Raw genomic sequence first — 16,289 nt, 5'->3', positions numbered from 1 at the left:
CATTATAGTAGTGAGGCTGGTGAATTACGAGATGATGACGCTATAAGCGCTGTTGATGATGAGGAATATAACCCTCCTATCAATGAAATCAGAGACTCTTGAGACAGCAATGTTGCAACTACCGGACAAGAGCAAGCCGAGAAGTTGCAAACCAGTGTTGCTTTACCTACAGCAGGTACCTTTATATAGCCGTTGTACTATAATTTCATATATTATCGCAACTGGTATTTCAGCAAACGTTATAAATGTGTTCTATTTTTCTGTATTACAATTTGAAATTTATCGTTTTTGTACTGACCGATTTATTCTATTATATGCTGTATATTTAGGTACATCAAATAACACTGTGCACTTACCGCCAGCTAACAGCACTAGACGTGTCCATGGCAGAATGAAAAAATTTCAGATGGAAGGAAATCCTTCCATTGGGAGTAGTGAGACAGCTAATGACGCAACAACATAGACTGTTACACATGTGAAAGCTGTCCCAGGAAGACGTCCACAGTAGAACAACTTGAAGGTAGCACCGGGACCTACAGGGTATGCGAAGACGATTGTCAGGCAAAGTGTATATTGTAGTGCATGGAGACTGCTAATTGATGACAGGGTGCTACAAAATATAAAGAAATGTACAGATAATAGAGCACACCAAGAGCTACATGATGATGATCAGACCATTAGCATCGATTCAATAGAAGCCGCAATATCACTTACGTATTTACGAGGCGTATATATAGCAAAAAACTTTCCGTCGAAGCTCTTATGTTCGAATACATAGGGGCCAGCATTTTCTCGGAACACAAAGAGCAGAAATAAGTTCACCGAAATATTTCGGTTTATGCGATTTGACGAAAAGAGCACACGTCACATAGACTAAAGATAGATCGTTTTGCACCTGCTGCCCCTGTGTGGAAACCTTTAATTGCCAATTACTTGCTGTGTTATATTCCAAGTGAAAATAGCACTGTGGATGAGCAACTGTTTCTGTACAAGTCTAGAATCTCTTTCATTCAATACATGACCAATAAATGAAACAAATTTGGAATAAAGTATTGTCTTGCAGTTGATATTAATTCTAAGTATCTGGTGAATGAGTTTCCTTACCTAGGCAGAGATGGGCAGCGTCCCACAGGTATTCCCCTTGCTGAGCGTGTTTTAAGGTGGCTTACGCAGATTCTCGTTTCTGTGGGAAGAATAACCTGCGACAATTTTTTCACAACGAAATGCCTTGCAGATATTTAGAAACGTAAGAGTACAAGCATTATAGCCACAGTGAAGAAATCTAAATACCTCGATCAGCAAAATCTGCTGTGGCACCTTTGCACACAACTATTCTTTGTAAGTCAGGTGATATGACTCTAACATGCTATCAGTGGAAAAAGAACAAAAATGTGCTTATTGGGAGTTCACTGCATGCCACAGTAACTATCGATGAACGACATCTTAAAAAGCTACCAGAGTCAGTGGCCTCTGGCAGTAGCATTAAGTATGGCGTTGACGTAATCGATCAGATGGCTCGGCTTTACACTGTGAAGTATGGATGCTGCAGATGGCCCATGCGCGTTTTTTCCTATGCCTTGGACTTAGGAGCTATAAATGCTTGGGTTCTCTGTAAAGAAGTAACAGGAGAAAAATTAAGCAGACGTTAGTTTATATACAAATTTGCAGAAGTGTTGGCTTCAGCATATAAGTCCACAAGGGTACAAAATACTCTTCCTCATAGAGTATCACAACATCACAGCATTCGGAGGACTGGTCAAAGTGGAGGGTGTAGAGGCAACAATAGACGCAAGCATTTATATATAATGTGCAACAAGTATGTTTTTGGCAAGCCGCGGTGGACAAGCGGTTCTAGGCACTTCAGTCCGGAACCGCGCGACTACTATGGTCGCAGGTTCGAATCCTGCCTCGGTCATGGATGTGTGTGATGTCCTTAGGTTAGTTAGGTTTAAGTAGTTCTAAGTTCTAGGGGACTGATGATCTCAGCCGTTATGTCCCATAGTGCTCAGAGCCAAGTATGTTTGTGGACCATGTTTAGGCAATGCTGAATACACCTGTGTGAGGTGTCACGACGCAGCAGGTGGTTTCGAATGAGTAAAAGCAGGGTTATATATATATATTGTGCTTTTCAGATATTTCTGTTAAAACACATGGTTTTCTTTTCAACAGAAGGTTATCCATTCCACACTTTGTTACATAATATTTCGATCAATTTTTAGGTTTAAAATGTTCATTTTACCGTTTGATTCTACAGATAAATGTAAAATTGCATCGTGGTAAACTGTGTAAGTTGTCTGAAATAAATTGTCTTCTTTTGGTGTGAAGGCTTATTACATTTACTGGTTGCGACAGAGCTCAGTATCGTCTCACATTGATTGGTTGGTGGCTGTAGTAACTGTCATTCAACTAACTAGTATTTATTAATAAATGAAACATAATGACTAAACTTTCTAGAGGCTCTATTAGTTTACACCACGAGCTGCGAGACATCATAAGGACACATAAATATTTACATGACAGGATTCAAGATAAGCGTCAGTTATCGAGTGAGATGAACAATAAAGATTAATTTTGGGTTAGCTCACAATGTAGTATGACGATTATTTATTAATCTCTTGTTGTAATCAGTGAGACAGTTGTGAATTGCACATTGTCGAAATCGTGTAACTCATGCTTCAAATTCAACTACACGGCTTTATATCATGACCTACAAGATTCGCATTTTAGATCAAAGTATTCATAGAATCCTCGTTTGTAGTTGTGATCCCGGACAACTGAGCAGAGTCAGTGATAACCATTGACAGCGAGCGCTTAATACTATGCCTCCAACTCAGTAACTATACTCTGGAATGCATAAAGCATTTCACATTATTTATAATATTCGGTATGGCACCAGAAATCTTAAGAAGTCTTAAATTCAATGTACCTGCTGCCACTCAGCGTCAGAAAGAATTTGGCCGAAGGCTATAAAAATATGTCTTTGTCATTATTAAGATACGTGTGACACTACGATGTTTAACTGGAGTGGATATATGCTTTTAACATTTACGATATTCTACTAGTGACAATCGCGGTGTTCAAGGTTGGATTTCACTTATTCCCTGGATTTACTGGAAATGTGCTCCCCATTTAGGCCAGTTTTAAGGAAACATCAAACGTCAAAAACCCCAAGCGAATTGGTACATCTCACCAAGTGTCATAACGAGATATTGCTATGATAATGACTCCCATCGGGTATTAGAACTTAAAGATGAACACTATCAATTGTATACTTTATTTCATTGTTCTTGAGTTTTGTGATGACTACATCAGTTGTACTTTCATTAGAATGTAGGCAAAGCAGTAGATCATTCCTTCAGTTAACCAGTCATCTTCTCCTCTGGGGATGGAAATACTTGACTCTTCATATCACTGTGTCATCGGCGATATTGTCGGTTGGGTAATGTTTGAGATCGTTTGCTGAACATTCAGAAGTGCCATACTGGATTCTCAACTGTGGGTATATGCCATTTTGTGACAGCAACACTCTCAGGGAAGGAAGACACAACTCTAAAAGATGCCATGCCTGACATGATGCTATATTGCATCAAAATTTGAAGATGAGTACAAGCAAAAACTCATGTTAGTGCCCATTGAAAAGGAATCGATTAATACATCTCAGTGGTGTTTCCTCTAACAATTTAAGTTTGAAATGCTGTCTTCACAGGATTTACGATAAGAGCAGTTATTTACATGAATTGATGGTTTCAGAATACTGTTCATAAAACTGTCCGATTTCAGGCATCATGCCGGCCGCTGTGACCGAGTGGTTCTAGGCGCTTCACTCTGGAACAACGCTGCTGCTGCGGTCTCAGGTTCGAATCCTGCCTCAGACATGGATGTGTGTGATGTCCTTCGGTTAGTTAGGTTTAAGTAGTTCTAAGTCTAGGGCACTGATGACTTCACATGTTAAGTTCCATAGTGCTTAGAGCCATTTGAACTATTTCAGGCATCATGTTGAGATTGCCACACCAGTTACATTCCTTCTGGACTATTTTTCGACCGTGACTGTGTGAAGAAATACGTAAAATTTTTTTTTAATTACCGCTACCAGTCACAAACATTGCCAACTTATTACTTATTTATTTAGCGACATGTTCAAAAAATTGTTCAAATGGCTCTGAGCACTATGGGACTCAACTTCTGAGGTCATTAGTCCCCTAGAACTTAGAACTACTTAAACCTAAGGACATCACACACATCCATGCTCGAGGCAGGATTCGAACCTGCGACTGTAGCGATCCCGCGGTTCCAGACTGCAGCGCCTAGAACCGCACGGCCACTTCGGCCGGCGCTTAGCGACATGTTTCGAGGGTTAAACCTCATCTTCAGGCTAAATGGCACTACAAAAATAACTTTACAATAAGATCATACTAATAATATATAGTCTTTTCATAAATTCTGTGGTCATCCTGTGGAAGAAGAGAAAACTTAGTAAGAGGCGATGTCACTTTGGAAGCTGGACTGATGTTTGCACGAAAATGTGTAACAGTCACTCACTTTCTTCTTCTCGCGTGGCAGTCTCATTGTGATATGTTGTGCTGTATCCATTTCCGTCAATGTTTTCGTCACTGTTCACAAATTTTTAGTAGTAAATAATAAAAAAACCTTTACATACTTTCCTTCTGCTCGATATTCAGTTTTAGTTTTGTTCATTTACAGTACAGACAGAAGTGTCTTTCTAAGTGGCACAACATCAGAGGTGACTTAGAAAAGTTCTCAAATGAGCCACACTCACATTCCACTTCTGTTGCCACAACACAGTTCCATATGAGGTGATCCTCGAGGAGCAGGGTAGACACACACAGCATCAGCTTGTAAGCTGATTCCCATGACACTGCCCATAATATGTTTATCACTCATGGCTCATGATTTCACATCAGTCCATTAGTCCACGATATGTGATTTCAGAACTGTACCATATGAGATCCCCTCGAGCAGTTATACACAACGCATTGTTCCTTATCAGTTGCATACAGTAGTCAATTTCGACAACCGCAAAACCGCTTATGAACCCCATTAGTTCAAGATACTGTAAGTGCAATCATGTTCTCCCAAATTCCTTTACAGATATGCCTATTATTTCAGTAGCATATGGCAACGTCTTTGTACCACACACACTTGCCAGCCTCTCAGGCAAACGAGTGTAGTTGTTTGGTTGCTTGGCTTCTACAGAGTGCAATCTTCTTTCTGCACTGACACCTATGACACACCATACTTGTATTAAGGTCGTCAATTCCGACCCAACTATGCTCGCCTATCATGAAAAAGTTCTTTACATCAGTTTACAAATAACAGAATATAAGATAGGCAAAACTGCTTAGCTAGACAAGATTCAGAATGATTAGCACCTTCAAAATCCAGAAAAGTTCTCTCTCTCTCTGTCTCTCTCTCTCAATCTCTCTCTCTCTCTCTCTCTCTCTCTCTCTATATATATATATATATATATATATATATATATATATATATATATATATATATACCGGGCCAAATATCGCACGAAATAAGCGTCAAACGAAAAAACTGCAAAGAACGGAACTTGCCTAGCTTGAAGATGGAAACCAGATGGCGCTATGATTGGCCCGTTAGATGGCGCTGCCATAGGTCAAACGGGTATCAACTGCGTTTTTTTAAATAGGAGCCCCCATTTTTTATTACATATTCGTGTAGTAAGTAAAGAAATATGAATGTTTTAATTGGACCACTTTACTCTGTTTGTGGTAGATGGCGCTGTAATAGTCACAAACATGTGGCTCACAATTTTAGACGAACAGTTGGTAACAGGAAGGTTTTTTAAATTAAATTACAGAGCGTAGGTACGTTTGAACATTTTATTTCGGTTGTTCCAGTGTGATACATGTATCTTTGTTAACATATCATTTCGGAGAACGCATGATGTTACAGCGTGATTACCTGTAAATACCACATCAATGCAATAAATGTTCAAAATGATGTCCGTCAACGTCAATGCATTTGACGATACGTGTAACGACATTCCTCTCGACAACGAGTAGTTCGCCTTCCGTGATGTTCGCACATGCATTGACAATGCCCTGACGCATGTTGCCAGGCGTTGTCGGTGAATCACGATAGCAAATATCCTTCAATTTCTCCACAGAAAGATATCCGGGGACGTCAGAACCCGTGAACGTGCGAGCCATGATACGGTGCTGTACGACTAATCCACCTGTAATGAAATATGCTACTCAATACCGCTTCAACCGCACGCCAGCTATGTGCTGGACATCCATCATGTTGGCAGTACATCGCCATTCTATCATGCAGTGAAACATCTTGTAGTAACATCGGTAGAACATTACGTACGAAATCAGCATACATTGCACCATTTACATTGCCATCGATAAAATGGGGGCCAATTACCCTTCCTCCCACAATGCCGCACCATACATTAACCCGCCAAGGTCGCTGATGTACCACTTGTCACCGCCATCGTGGATTTTCCGTTGCCCAGTAGTGCATATTATGCCGGTTTACGTTACCACTGTTGGTGAATGACGCTTCGGCGCTAAACAGTACACGTGCAAAAAATCTGTCATCGTCCCGTAATTTCTCTTGTGCCCAGTGTCAGAACTGTACAGGACGTTCAAAGTCGTCGTCATGCAGTTCCTGGTGCTTAGAAATATGGTACGGATGCAATCTATGTTGGTGTAGCATTCTCAACACCGACGTTTTTGAGATTCCCGACTCTCGCGTAATTTGTCTGCTAGTGATGTGCGGATTACCCGCGACAGCAGCTAAAACACCTACTTGGGCATCATCATTTGCTGCAGGTCGTGGTTGACGTCTCACATGTGGCTGAACACTTTCTGTTTCCTTAAATAACGTAACTATCCGGCGAACGGTCCGGAAATTTGGATGATGTTGTCCAGGAGACCGAGCAGCATACATAGCACACGCCCGTTGGGCATTTTAATCACAACAGCCATACATCAACAAGATATCGACTTTTTCCGCACTTGGTAAACGGTCTATTTTAACATGGGTAATGTATCACGAAGCAAATACCGTCCGCACTGGCGGAATGTTACGTGATACCACGTAGATACACGTTTGTGAATATTACAGCGCCATCTACCACAAAGCGAAAAAAGTGGTCCAACTAAAACCTTCATATTTCTTTACATACTACACGAATATATAATAAAAAACGGGGTTTCCTAATAAAAAAAAAACGCAGTTGATATCCATTTGACCTATGGCAGGGCCATCTAGCGGGCAAACCACAGTGCCATCTGGTTTCCCCCTTTAAGATAGACGACTCTCGTTCTTTGTAGTTTTTTCGTTTGATGCTTATATCGTGGCGATATTTGGGCTGGTCACTATCAATGGACCACCCAGGTCAATTGACCGTCGCCACTGTCGGAAGTCCAGTGTTTACACACACGGCGGTAAAATCACCGTCGCCACCGCACGAGTCAGCAGATTAAAGGTAATGTACTCTCATCATCAAACCCATTCATTTAATTTTAATGTGTTACGTAAATTATTCATTGTTTTTAAACGTACATTTTTGTTTGAAATGAACAGACAGTAAAATCTAAGTATTGTTATTGTGTCGACTAATGAAAAGGAGAAGGAAAAACCGAATAATTTGGGATCATCATCCAGTTAATTTAAGAAAAGGGGAAGATGGAGGTTTCTAAGCGTTGTATGAAGGGAATGATGACAAGATATCCTTCAGTTACTTCCGAAAGTCGATTTTTAACAGCAGGAAAACAAGTAGTTTAGAGAGAAAAAGCTTAGGACAGGACCAAACGAAAATGGCGGCAAAATGTACGGTCTGATAATGTAAAAACAGATTTTACTATAGTTATAATGTTAGTTTTTTATGTTCATAACTCTGGAATGGTACTAAAAGTTCATCAGTATTTCTAAATTGCATATAAGGGGAAAACATCTGGCTTACCATAAAACGACAAATACTCTTCAGAGAACAATAGTAATTCAGTAAGCATATTAGAATGCTTAGGCCTATTCCAAAATACACTCCTGGAAATTGAAATAAGAACACCGTGAATTCATTGTCCCAGGAAGGGGAAACTTTATTGACACATTCCTGGGGTCACATACATCAAATGATCACACTGACAGAACCACAGGCACATAGACACAGGCAACAGAGCATGCACAATGTCGGCACTAGTGCAGTGTATATCCACCTTTGCAGCAATGCAGGCTGCTATTCTACCACGGAGACGATCGTAGAGATGCTGGATGTAGTCCTGTGGAACGGCTTGCCATGCCATTTCCACCTGGCGCCTCAGTTGGACCAGCGTTCGTGCTGGATGTGCAGACCGCGTGAGACGACGCTTCATCCAGTCCCAAACATGCTCAATGGGGGACAGATCCGAAGATCTTGCTGGCCAGGGTAGTTGACTTACACCTTCTAGAGCACGTTGGGTGGCACGGGATACATGCGGACGTGCATTGTCCTGTTGGAACAGCAAGTTCCCTTGCCGGTCTAGGAATGGTAGAACGATGGGTTCGATAACGGTTTGGATGTACCGTGCACTATTCAGTGTCCCCTCGACGATCACCAGTGGTGTACGGCCAGTGTAGGAGATCGCTCCCCACACCATGATGCCGGGTGTTGGCCCTGTGTGCCTCGGTCGTATGCAGTCCTGTTTGTGGCGCTCACCTGCACGGCGCCAAACACGCATACGACCATCATTGGCACCAAGGCAGAAGCGACTCTCATCGCTGAAGACGACACGTCTCCATTCCTCACTCCATTCACGCCTGTCGCGACACCACTGGAGGCGGGCTGCACGATGTTGGGGCGTGAGCGGAAGACGGCCTAACTGTGTGCGGGACCGTAGCCCAGCTTCATGGAGACGGTTGCGAATGGTCCTCGCCGATACCCCAGGAGCAACAGTGTCCCTAATTTGCTGGGAAGTGGCGGTGCGGTCCCCTACGGCACTGCATAGGATCATACGGTCTTGGCGTGCATCCGTGCGTCGCTGCGGTCCGGTCCCAGGTCGACAGGCACGTGCACCTTCCGCCGACCACTGGCGACAACATCGATGTACTGTGGAGACCTCACGCCCCACGTGTTGAGCAATTCGGCGGTACGTCCACCCGGCCTCCCGCATGCCCACTATATGCCCTCGCTCAAAGTCCGTCAACTGCACATACGGTTCACGTCCACGCTGTCGCGGCATGCTACCAGTGTTAAAGACTGCGATGGAGCTCCGTATGCCACGGCAAACTGGCTGACACTGACGGCGGCGGTGCACAAATGCTGCGCAGCTAGCGCCATTCGACGGCCAACACCGCGGTTCCTGGTGTGTCCGCTGTGCCGTGCGTGTGATCATTGCTTGTACAGCCCTCTCGCAGTGTCCGGAGCAAGTATGGTGGGTCTGACACACCGGTGTCAATGTGTTCTTTTTTCCATTTCCAGGAGTGTAGAAATGTATCACATGAAAGTATCGTTCTTAGTTAGTACACTACGCAGCTGCAGAACACTATTGTTTAGTGTATGAAAGAAGCTTTCACAGTAATGTAAGTGAATTTGACCAGGTTTACACAGCTGAGTATAGTGAACCATTTTTTTCCAGACTTAATTTAAATCCAACTGCGTTCACTGCATGAGCAGTGTTTTTAAGCGCTTAAACAATTATTAGTTGTAAGAAAACTATTTATAGGCAGAATGCTGTTCAGAAACATAAAACCTGGGTATAGGTGAAAATTTTTTGCCCCTACTGAGACAAAAACCTGCGGGTGGCCCTGACCTGGATATCTCAGCTAATGATACAAGGATTCTGAAAATGACTTCCTTAAGACATTCTTAATAGCGCTTGGATTTCGTACACTCCTGGGCGACTGTTGAATCACAGAATGCATTCTTGCAGAGAGGAAACAATGTATCCAAGGTGCCGAATGGTAAGTTATTGCTAGTGACAAGTGCTGTCGATTTAATTTCTTCTCTATCTACGTCGTCGGCATTGCTATTTAGCAATGAAGATATATGAGTAGTAGATGCGACTGTTTTCAGCTGATAAATATATTTCGAAAATTTTTGTGCGCCTTAAAATTTCAGATTTCTGCGCTGTTGAAACACTACCACATACCTTGCAATATGCCAAATCATGTCCGTGCCTCTTCCTTGCTCTTCTGTGACCAACCAGTGCGATCAAAGATGCTTAACAAGGCATCACAAAATATGCTGATTTTTGATTTCCTCGATTTTCCATTAGGAGAACACGATGTTGAGGCAGAGGTACCGTTATGGTCGTTTTAATTAAGCTCACTTTGTAACATAGGGGTTTCAGGTAAGTTAGGTGAGACAGGAAATACACGAGGAGTGAGCAGCTTGTCTACAGATTCCACACTAACACTTGCTTCAGGCAACCATTGTAGTGAAATAAAAGCGCTGTAATTCAATACCTTTACTATTAGTGGCCACGAGTATAAACAGAACATTCAGTCCGATTGTCCGGCAAAACTGTGAGATACTGTAACTCTTCAGGCTTTCCCGGCGATCTAATGACATCTTGGGTTGTCGGGTGTTCTGCCGGATATCAGCGTCGTACTTGCACGATATTTCGGTCACGTAGCTCGAGACCTTCATCAGGTGCGACCTGAGACTGCTCGACGACTGGACCTGGTCCAGTATTTATGCCTATGGTCTTCCCCCTCCACCAACGGCTGCAGGCGCTTCCTCTGTGGTCCGCGCCCATTCCCTGTGACCTGCTGGAGCGTTGCTGCTACGTTTTCCGTCCGCTGCGGTTCTAGGTGTTCCCTCTGCGGTCCGCGCCCACCAAACCCGCTCCTGGGGGTTTCATCTACGGTCTGGGGTACCAGGCGTTCCCCCTGCGGTCCGCGCCCGCTCACCACGACCTGTTGGAGCGTTGCCGCTCCGTTTTTCGTCTGCTGCGGCTATGGATGTTCCCTCTGCGGTCCGCGCCCACCAGTCCCACTTCTGGGTGTTCCATCTTCGGTCTGGTGCTCCTGGCAGTCCGTCAGGGGCTCGGTTACCATCTCCATGTCTCTGGTTCTTCTGTTTGTGTAGTGTTGCAGCTGGCCCCGTTGCTCCTTAAACAATTCCAGAGCCGGATCCCAGGCTCTGCTTAGCTGGTACCCTGTGTCACGATTCATAAGATCGTCAGCCATTTTGATCTCAATCGATTCTCTTATAACAATGTCCCAAAATCTGGGTGTTTGTGCTAGAATCTTGGTATCCTCATACTTCATGGCATGATCTAGTTCTAGACAGTGTTCAGCAATGGCTGACTTAGTCACCTGTCTTAATCTAGTGTGCCTCTGATGTTCTTTGCACCTGATCTCCACAGTTCTTGTCGTCTGGCCAATGTAGGACATGCCACATTGACAAGGTATATTGTAAATCCCTGGTTTTCGTAACCCCATGTCGTCTTTGACACTCCCCAGCAGTCCCCCGATCTTGTTGGATGGACAGAAAACACACTTGATATTGTGTTTACGCAGGATCCTACTGATTCTGGCAGAAATAGAGCCAGCATAGGGCAGATATGCCACCTTCCTTGCTTCATCTTGGTCTTCTTCAGGAACCTGTGGTATAGTGGCTGGTCGGAGTGCCCTCTCAATTTGTCTGTCCACGTATCCATTCTTGGAGAAAACTGTTTTGAGACGATCTATCTCTATGGGTAGATTCTCTTGGTCTGATAGGGCACGTGCTCTGTGGACCAAAGTCTTCAGAATCCCATTCTTCTGTGCAGGGTGGTGACAGCTGCTGGCCTGCAGATATAAATCAATGTGTGTAGGTTTTCGGTACACACTGTGGCCAATTGATACATCTGCTTCCTCTGGACTAGTACATCCAGAAATGACAGCTGGCCATTCTTCTCCAGTTCCATGGTGAACTTTATATTAGGGTGGCATGAGTTAAGATGTTCAAGAAACTCATTGAGCCTGTCCATCCCATGTGGCCAGATCACGAAGGTGTCATCCACATATCTAAAGAAGCATGTGGGTTTAAATGTGGCTGTCTCCAATGCCCTCTCCTCAAAACTCTCCATAAACATGTTGGCAACCACAGGTGACAGTGGGCTGCCCATGGCTACACCTTCAGTTTGCTCGTAATATTGGTTTCTGTACAGGAAATACGTGGAAGTCAGTGTATGACTGAACAGGTCCAACAGAGCACCATCAAATTTCTCTGCAATCAGTTCTAGTGAGTCCTTCAGTGCGACCCTGGTGAACAGCGATACCACATCAAAACTAACCATGATGTCCGAATCTGTGATGTGCAGTTGCTTGAGGCGTTGCAGGAAATCTTCTGAGTTGCGGATGTGGTGAATACATTTCCCCACATATGGAGCCAGGAGACCTTTCAAGTACTTGGCTGTTGTGTACGTAGGTGCCCCAATATTACTGACAATAGGACGTAGGGGCACACCCTCCTTGTGTATTTTAGGCAGACCATACAGTCTAGGTGGGACTGGCGCTTTTTCCCGTAGTTGTCTGATGATCTTATCGGGCATCCCTGTTTCCTTCAAGAGAGCACTAGTCTTCTTGGCCACCTTGTCCGTGGGGTCACACTCCAGAATTCTGTATGCAGGGTCCTCCAGAAGTTGGCGTACTTTCTCATCATTTTCGAGAAATACGATGTAATGGAGTCGCCAATCAATAAATATACAAGACAATGCTGTATTATATTGATAGCATAATCAGTAGCGGCAACGCTTGATAGCAGAGTGGTTTGATGGCCAGCGGTTAGAAACCTGTTGTGACCTTCATTTTCTTATTGTTCGGTATGATTGCCTAAACAATTTAAATATGAAGTTCATCAGATACGTGGTAATTAACTCATACCTAACCATTTTTTCAAGAAAAATGCAAGTCTCCTAGTTTCTAATTACATGTCATGTACTGCAATCCTCGGAGACCGATATGGAAGAAGTTGGGAGGCTTCAATATTTCACTACATGGTGAAATTCCAGAGGTGCGCATTTACGCCACACATAACTCGTGCTGAAAAGCTATCCTTATTTAAGTCAAGAATTTTCATCACTCTTTAATTACTGCAATATGTTAGCCAAGATCGAGAGCATGTTATGTTTTCCAGCAGATCACCTAATAAGCATATCGCCTGAGTTTTGCCATCATTTCCCCAGTTCAAAAATTAAATGACATTCAAGGCTACGTTGTTCTCTGCTTGTCTCTTTTTGGGTCTTTATTATAATTGTTTACGTCACTGCAGGTTAGCTGGACCAGGTGTCTGACCAGTGTTGTCCAAGTACAATGCCCCAGTAAAGCTGCTGTCGTGTACTGTCGCTGAGTCAAAGTACGGGTAACGCACAGCATAAAACGTATCCTCATTATCGTACTTGACTCTAAGCGGGACAGCTTGGCTTCTGCTCCAAGTCAAACGAAATCCAATGAGTTTACAGCAAACGCGGAAGAATACATAGTGTAATGTTTAATTGAGGTATATTTTTATGACGAACGGAGTGTGAAAATTATCAATTTACCTGGAACATACCCACCATCTCATATAACCTAAAGTCCCACCGACCACGGATTCACCCTACATTGGGCAATTACCCTCCAATTAGTAACACTGATATCTGCAGTGAGGGCAAAGGGGCGGCTGCTGCCAAAGCTGCTTCCACCACTCCCCTCCCATCCCCCTCCCCTCCCCACCGTTACTGGGCTGGGTGCTCCGGCTTCTCCGGCCACCGTTTGACACCAGATGACGTATGAAGCGGGCCACTTTAGGACCGGACGCAGCAACACACAGAGCGCCAATTGGCGGCTCTGGAACGCTCGCACCAGCCTCTGCATTGTCAGCCACTCAGGGCGCGCGGCCAGATGCGTATTTGTACCAGTGTACTGCGTTGCACAATGACTACCTGTACAGCCTTAAGCAGGTATTACATTACCATATTATTTCGTGAAAGTTAATATGTCAAAAATTTACGCCAAAGAAATTTGATGCGATCATAAGTATCCAGACATCCCCTACAACATACGTTCTTCACATCAGGTGCATTTCGCCGCCACCTACTGCCGGGCACTCCTTATCAGCTACCTCAGTAGTCTTTAGACATCGTGAGAGAGCAGAATGGGGTGCTCCACAGAACTCACGGACTTCGAATGTGGTCAGGTGATTGGGTGTCACTGGTGTCATATATCTGTACACGAGATTTCCACACTCCCAAACATCTGTAGGTCCACTGTTTCTGATGTGATAGTGAAGTGGAAACGTGAAGGGACATGTATAGCACAAAGGCATACAGGCCAACATCATCTGTTGGCTGACAGTCACCACCGACAGTTGAAGAGGGACCTAATGTTTAATAGGCAGACATCTATGCAGACCATCACACAGGAATTCCAGACTGCATCAGCATCCGCTGCAAGTACTATGACAGTTAGGTGGGTGGTGAGAAAACTTAGATATCATGGTCGAGTGGCTGCTCATAAGCCACATATTATGCTAGTAAATGCCAAACGACGCCTCGCTTGGTATAATTAGCGTCAACATTGGACGATTGAACAGTGGAAAAACGTTGTGTGGAGTGGCGAGTCACGGTACACAATGTGGCGATCTGATGGCAGGGTGTGGGTATGGCGAATGCCCAGTGAACGTCATCTGCCAGTGTGTGTAGTGCCAACAGCAAAATTCGGAGGAGGTGGTGTTATAGCGTGGTCGTGTTTTCCATGGAGTAGGCTTGCACCTCTTGCTTTTTTGCGTGGTACTGCAACAGCACAGGTCTACCACATTAACGTCTTAAGCACCTTCTGGCTTCCCACTGCTGAAGAGAAATTCGGGGATGGAGATTGCATCTTTCAAAACGATCGAGCACCTGTTCATAATGCGCGGCATGTGGCGGAGTGGTTACCTTACAATAACATTCCTGTTATGGTGTAAGATGTCAGGCAAATCCAACACCTTCCATGAAAACCCTGACATGATAGCAAATCCGGCAGTATGTCATATAGCTCCGAATAAAAGCTGACATTAAATTAACCAAAGTAATACGATCAACGCGTGAGCAAATGGAATACCATAGACTAACAACACAAGAACGCCTAAATGCATGCCATACCTTCCCACCATGAAACAGACACAGTTTTGAGGGGAGAAACGAGAACAGAAGCCGAGAGCAGAGCCGTGTAGGCTAGAAGGCCCTACGATAAGTGACACCACCCACATCGCCGGCTGATTGCTGGGAGGTCCACCCACAGCCCATGTTAAGAGATGGAGTCCTCCAGAAGAACAGTATAGATCTTATGACACACTAAAAGGGCCACAACAGCTGCAAGTTTTAGCGTGGGACTATACGCATGTCTGTTACGTAGAAAACTTTAAAAACATTTCCCCACCACGAAAAGAGTAACTTTTCTCATTGGATAGACAGAATTTATGTAGGCGGAGCTTAAGGTTAACATTGAGATGCTGATTGGTCGGTTGAAAACACAGCCAGATACCTTTTTCTTAAACCAACTTCGGTAAATTGTAGTAAGGAGAAGATAGGAGAGGAGTTGCTACCGAGACGGAGAGTTGTGTGGAGCTGCGCCGCCCGCTGCCCCCTGACACTGACTAACCACCGACAAGGTAATGGACGCACGCAATGTCGCATAAGAGCGCATAAGGCTTCACTCACAACTGCAGAAGTCTCATCTGTTACATCCCCTTTTTACGTAATACTAGTGTCGATAGTCCATTAAAGCTCATGGTATTCACATTTGCTACTTGAAGTTAAAATCTTAAACCCAATGATTTTTTTGTTATATAATTATTGAGCAGCCACATCAGCCACTGTAGTTTACAACAAGTTAGATAAGTAATTAAAGATAATTGAGGGCCACTGTAGACCATTTTTGATAGTTCTCTCTTTTATGAAACTTAATTTAAACCTAGATTATAGACGTGATATGGCATAGGTTATCTTTCGATCCATTGTAGAACTTGGAAACCCATTCAGGGAATATTCATTCACATTTTTGTTGAACGCAGTTGGTTTTTATGATCTTGTATTTAAATATTTCCTTTTATCAATAATGCAATTTATCAACAATGTTTTGTGAGTAGAAAAAAATTCCAATGGTAAACTTAACTGCTTTTTCGACGTCATTTTACCAGCTAACTAAAAATAGGAAAGCCTTGAATCCCTTCCACTAAATTTAGTTAGTATTAAGATTCTTTTACAGGGAGTGCAGTGGAGCTAATGCTGAAATCATTAAGTATTTGATTATATCATCACTGAACTCTTCTGAACTTTACATGTCATGTGTGGTCTGGC

This window comes from Schistocerca piceifrons, chromosome 11, assembly GCF_021461385.2.
Source record: "Schistocerca piceifrons isolate TAMUIC-IGC-003096 chromosome 11, iqSchPice1.1, whole genome shotgun sequence".
NCBI classification, from domain to species: Eukaryota; Metazoa; Arthropoda; class Insecta; order Orthoptera; family Acrididae; genus Schistocerca; species Schistocerca piceifrons.
Note: the sequence above shows the minus strand (reverse complement) of the source record.